Source organism: Lissotriton vulgaris, chromosome 9 (genome assembly GCF_964263255.1).
Source record: "Lissotriton vulgaris chromosome 9, aLisVul1.2, whole genome shotgun sequence".
Lineage (NCBI taxonomy): Eukaryota > Metazoa > Chordata > Amphibia > Caudata > Salamandridae > Lissotriton > Lissotriton vulgaris.
The window spans coordinates 798,721,666-798,728,464 of record NC_141697.1 but is presented as its reverse complement, the minus strand read 5'-3'; positions in this window follow the sequence as shown (position 1 = coordinate 798,728,464).

The following is a 6,799-nucleotide window of genomic DNA, read 5'->3' as shown; positions in this document are numbered from 1 at the left end:
TGTATGTGTAAATTAATTTAATAAACTCTTGGACTCAAGATTTCACCATTGCCAAACCCTTAAAACCGAATGTACTTTTTAATATTTGACAGTGGTGGCTGTTATCATTATGCTGTATACAAATGGAGGTATAAGGTCTGCCATAACAAGAGCAAACCTAACCCGAGAAGAACCGGATATCGTCAAGTACGTGCAAATGCTAAACTCGGCGGGACACCAGACCGCCAAGATCTACAAACTGCTCGCCCCGACGACCCTGTCTCTAAACAAGAAGACAACAAACTCATGGGCTACACTCCTGGGCAGACAGCTAAACGAAAAGGAACAGGCGCAAATGTGGGCCTCAGCCACAAAAAGCAAGATCACCCCGCAACTGGCACAAACAAAATACTGGCTTCTCCACAGAGCCTACTGGACCCCATCAAGACTCCACAAAAGCGGAATAGCAGATTCAGGCGAGTGCTGGAACTGTCAGAAAGAGGAGGGCACACTTGAACACCTTATCTTTGGGTGCGTCAAAGTCAAGAGGTTCTGGGCCCAAATAAACGCATTCATAAATGACATGCTCCAAACAGACTTAGTACTAAACTATGTGACACTGGCGACAGGGCATGTAACAGCAAACCTGAACGGCAGGGAAGAAAGAGACCTCCTAGACCTGCTCCTGACAGCAGCCCTGAAGATAATCTTAACGAACTGGAAGAACACGGCGAAAGCAAACTTCAAAACATGGATCAACTGGGTCACCTTCCTAAGAGGAGCAGACAACATCACGGGCAACCTCTCGAAAGAACACACGCCCCAAGAGCACATGTGGAAACAACTCGACGAACATTTAAAGAAGCCACACTAACTCCCCCCCCCCCCCCCCTCTCTCTTTTTTCCTCCTCTCTCTCTTCAGCACTGTTGTAAAACTGCCAATGTATATGCCACTTATTTTTTCAATAAAAATCCTTAAATCAAAAAAAAAAAAACAGTCAGTTCAAAAACATACAATTGTGTGTGCAATATATACAAAATATACAAATATACAAACATTTAAGGTAGAAACTCAAAATATCACGACACCAACAAAAGACTTTGGTACCACAAATGACATTTCAAACCAATTGCAAAGTAACAAAACCTTTGCACAAAACACAATATTTATGCGTTTAGAAAGAGCCAGTCCTTAGACTAGAATCCAGTGGACAGGCGGAGCTAGGATGGAATGAAGTTGCCTGACTGTCTCACAACACCTGTGATAGAATATTTCTAGGATTAGCAGCAAGGGCCCACAAAGGTGATATTAATTACTCCCTACCTGCACCCTTCTTTCTTGCCACAGGCCGGGTGTCAACGCGTTTCGAACCGTAGGTATTATAGGTTCTCCTCAGGACAGGGACTGGGTAGAAGTTTATCTGAAAGAGGAATGGAGGAATGGTGTCACATATATATAGTCACACATGAGGCGCCCTCTCTATCTCTACACATATAGGTGACAGCAATTTACCTGCACAACTTGCACAAAGGCTGCAGGAGTGTAGGTCGACTGCAAATCAAAGTGAATTTCTGAAAGAATAAACGGAAGCAATCAAAAACCGGTGTCATTACAAATTGGCGTGCAGCCACAAACACAACAAGCATGTTGTGGGAGTTTAGATCGGAATCGTACCTGCAGTGGGTAGAGTAAGTGTCTGAAGTCACGGTGCCCGCGAAGCGGAGCGCACTCAGTTGCTGGGGCGGCTCACATACTTTTTTCTGGTAGTGAGGGCTACAAGTGGCGACATGGTGAAAGAGAAATAATTATGCAGTATTACTTGACTGCACTTTCAAATTTACATCACGCAGCAATCCGCATTGATCTTGTGCACTAGGCTAACCCGGACCATGTGAACATACTGTGCACAAGTGACAAAATCAATCATCGCCCGATCCGATCACCGCTACTTTGATCGGCGGCTGGCTGGCTAGCTGGCCACCGGGCCACGATGACTCAGACGGTGCCGGCGGTGGTGAACGGGCCTTAGAGCCGCCTGAGCCAGTGCGGGTATGCTGGGGTGTGGCGGGGCACCGTGGCAAGCAGTGAATGCACGCGCATTACAATGTGAAAAAATATGAGCATGCTCCTTGCCACGCACAGCCCCAACCCCCACAGATTTTAGGAGCCTGCCCTGAACCGAAATTGAATCTATCAGGGCAAGTATTGATCTATCCAGCCAGCGCAGGCCTGCCCACGCTGCAACAATAGCCTGCATGCACACTACTGGCAACATGATCATTGTGATGATCATCATCAAACACAAACCTCATCCTTATTATCAGAGTGACCCGACTTCAACATAATGATACAAAATGTACAGTTTAGGAAAACCAGTAGGCCGCACCTGCGCAGCTCTATTTATTTTGTAATAAATCATGATTTGGCTGCCACCGGCCTACGCCGCCTATCCCAGGCCATCTTGATTAAACCAGTCACCCACCACCAGTCACCAATCAACATCATTATGATTTAAAAAAAAACAGTAATCCTGCCCTGCCTCACCTGCGCAGCTTATTTAAATACTGATGATTTGACCGCTGGCGCCGGCTTACCCCAGGCCCTCACAACGCGACCAGACCAGACGGTAGACCAATGCCAATCAACATAATAATAAAATATAAAAAAACAGTAATCACCGTCACGGCGCCCCCTGCGGCTAGCCAGGCCCTGCCCTGACTCACCTGCGCAGCTTTAATTATAGGCCACCGGCATACCCCAGGCCATGACTCGCTCTCCCTCACAGCAGAGCTATGTACTGTCTACTCTGCAGCAGTAGTCTAGCCAACGATACCTCACTCAGGCTCACATCGTCCAAGGAGCAGGTCCCGACCGGCTTTGAAAGGCGGCGTTGAACACCACCAGCCAGTGGATACTCGGTGGTGCGGTGCGGGTATGCTGGGGCGGGCGTGCTGAGCAAAATGAAAGCAGCAAATGCGCTAGCACTCCAATCTGCGCACGAGTCGCTGCCTCTGCCGCGCATAGCCCCAACCCCCGCAGAGGAGGTGGACCCAGCCCAGGCAAAGCCCTGCCCTGCCCAACCAACAACTACTACAGTGTCCCTCCCACTCCACTGGGCCAGCAACACTGATCCGCGGCCAGCCGCCGGAAGTCTGAAGAGTGAGGAGGAGAAATTGAGTCACGTCACCATTTAGACAGAGTGTTTAGTCAACAATCAGTACGACGGGGTAACTAAAACTAAGTGACTACAGCGTACAGCACGTACGGTACTACTACAGTAGCAGCACAGCACACGCTCTCTCTGCCAGTGCCACAAACGAGTCATTATACATAAATCAATTACTGACGGGACGGCAGCTGCACTGAATGCAGCGTGACTGTGTAGACCCGGCCCTGATAATTAGGTGCCGGAGCTAAGCACCAGCAAGCACCGGCTCAAATTAAGCCCTGCCAGTGCTTAATTTGTAAAATAATAAGTGCTGGGGCCCAAATGTACTCAGAAATCGGCAGCCTCCCCTATCCTGCCTTTCTATCTCCTGAAATTAAAAAAATAAGTCCCAGTGCCCAAATGAATGCTGGTGGAAAACACCTGCAATCACGGGCTCAAATGAAGCACTACTTCAGCCTTTTCTTGTGTATGTGGCTGCCTAGACATGGGTGTATAGCTCAGTGTGTCTCCTGTAGGGCACTGTTCAGGTATGGGGCTGCGTGCTTTGTAATGTAGAACCCTGTGCTCCCGGACACAGACCGCAGGCATCCCTTCTGTGCTGTGCTAGAGTAGTGTGCCTGCATAGACCAGGCTTTATAGCTCAGGGGAGCGCCTGTCCCTGTGGAGAGCTGTCTGGGTAGGGGTTGCTTACAACATAGCGTAGAACCCTGTGCTTCCTGACACAGACTGCAGGGCACCTCTCCAGGACCGGCTCTAAGCTCATGGTGGCCCTGGGCAAGGAGCGCAGGTAGGGGGCCCGGAAGAGGGGGTCCAGGCGGGGCGGAGCGCGCAGGCCAGTAAAGAGGGGAGGGGGTCAGGGTGTTTGGAAGTGGAACAGAGCCAGAGGCCGCCAAATCCCTGCCAGGGGCCACCACGCAAATATGTATCCATCCTCAGAGGATTATTATATTAAGGATATATATTGGCGTGGTGGCCCCTGGGGTTTGGTGGCCCTGTGCAGGCGCACAGCTTGCACATGCCTAAAGCCGGCCCTGACCTCTCCCGTGTGCCCAGGTGAAGAGGTGTACACAGATATCCTACTGTGCTAGACTGCCTTCTCCGGCTGTCCTGTGTACCTGGCTGCACATACAGCGAGGCTCCAGTCCCTGTGTAGAAAGCTGTATGAGCAAGGATAAAGACATTGTGGACTGTGTCTACAGAAGGTGTTGTCTGTGAGGGGGGTACGGTCTATAAGTGAGGCTCAATTCATCCTGAAATGCGTTACATGAGGTTAATTGTACGGCCAGGCCCACGGTCACAGTGAATGACATGGATGGCACGAACAACACTGAATTAGAAGTCATGTGAGTTACAGTGAAATAAAGAGGCACTATTTCTGAGCCTTTATTACCAAGTCAATGTTTTATATAGAGCGATATGCACATTTATACGGTAAATGAAATAAGGTCTAGCTGCTATAAGATAATGTACACAATCACTACCATTTTAGACACATCAAATCTCATGTCTGGGTTCCGTGTCTGTAAATCTGCCCCGCGGCCTGTACTACCTATGTGATGTACTGAGGGACTGCATCTCCTGCAGACTTAGACAGAGGACATTTAAGGGGTCGTATTTACGGAAGAATGCATGTATGGTGTAAAGTGTGCATGTTTTCTAGAGTGCATTGGATGTTTCTGTAAGTGGAGGAGTCCGTGTTTCTATGGGTCTATTGTTGAGCCCCACCTATATTTAAAGGTTAAGCTTTTAAATCTGCTTGCTCTGGATCTGCAGAAGCGCCCAACCTGTGACCCCCCCTCCCTCTTCAATGCCAGAAGCTCTCATCTACGTGCAGAATTAATATAACACATAGCTGTACTTTCTGTGCAACTTGTGCAGGCGAAGAAAAATTAACTTGAAAGATTGGTGCACATAAGTCGTAAGACCTGGCCCTGATAAATAAGTGCTGGTGCTAAGCGCCAGAAATCACCGGCACAAAGTAAGCACTACGCTTTACTAACAAAAGGTTAGAAAAGTAACCAATCGTTTTTTTGATGAACAAGAATGTATTTTGCTCAGTGCAGAAAGATTTAGAAAACTGTTTTTAATTGTAAAAACACATTTTTTAAACACATCAATTTATATTACAGTTGGCATTTTATGAATGAAAAACACCAAACGTGGGGTTTTTGACTGATAGTTTTATTTTGTCAAATGTTTAAATTTTAGGTTCGTTTTTGTAGTATTATTAGCACTCATCTTGGTAATGTTGGCCCAAAATATTGCTTTTCTTTTTCCAAACTAATGCTAACTAAAACCAGTTTAATCTTGTAGCAACTGTCCAGGAGCGAGAAAGGAAACAACAGTGAGGAAAGAGAGAGAGGTAGGGAAATAAAAGGAAAGGAGTGATAGGGAAGGACAGGGCCTCTAGGAGAGGTGAAAGGGAGGTAAAGGCTAATGGACAGGAGAGTTAGAAGGGCAAAATGGAGGGAGAGATAAATGGAATAAGGGGGAGGGATGAGACAAGGCGATGATAGAAACAAAGATCACATGTGTGGTTGAAGGATCAGGGAAAACTACCGAAAAGGAAAGAAAAGTAGAAAAAGAGAAAAAAACAAGTAAGGAGACGAGAGGTGAGGACAGAAGAAGAGATCAGCAAAAAGAAGAGGACGAGGGGAGCAATAGGAGGTGACAGACAAAAGGAGAAGCAAGACACATGAAAGAGAAAAGGAGAGAAAAAAGGGTTGGATTAGAAGGAGGCATAGAGTCTTTTGGGGGTCCACTGCCATTGATGTAGTATCTTAAAATAACTAACTTTCAGACGGGCCTCCCTTAACCCTCAATTATGTTCTTCTAATGGCTCCTCAGAATCCCCCTCAAAGAATTGTGTCTGTAATTGCACTTCCCTCCAATTATGATGTGCATTTGAGGTGGCTTGCAAGAAGATCTTAGCAATTAGAGTTGCATATAAGCCAGAATCCGTCCCACCATATTCCTTCCAGGTGAGTAGATATTAAACGATTGGGGACTGTGGTATGTAGATAGGTCATGGACCCAGTTTTCCACGTATTGGTGCACCAGTAGAGCATGTCTCCACTGTTGGGTATGTGGGATATTATGAGATTGCACTATGTCCTGGAAGGATCTAACTAAAGTACGTCCGTTATCCCTATCACTTGCAGGCTCTACCCATCGCCCATCTAATTTCTTCTCCCCCAATTTCATTCTGACCATTCCGTTATAATGGCATTTTCAGCTGAAGAACTGCATGTACTTCAGGCAGTCTATGGACCCTCAGCCGTTGGAGTCTTGTGCTTTTCTAAACCTGTGTAACCAATTCATGTCATGGCGTGTGTATCCAAACTGCAAATCTGCCTTAAGCCCCTTAACATGGGTTGTACGTGTGGAAATGCACCGTCTTTTCAGTTTTTTAAAGCAAAAGTCGGTCGTGTTCCTGGCGCACGCAGCCATGGCTGCAGCACACAGAGACCCTACACTGCCGCACACAGAGGAAACAAATTAGAGGGAACATTGGCTGTCAGTATAAATGGTAAGCGTCCTCTTTTAAACCCTTTCACCGTAACTTATCTATCTACGATTTGAAACTTTTAAGGTCCTCATTCATTCTCATTGGTCGAATCAAGGGGTGGATGAGCATAACCTCATCTCCT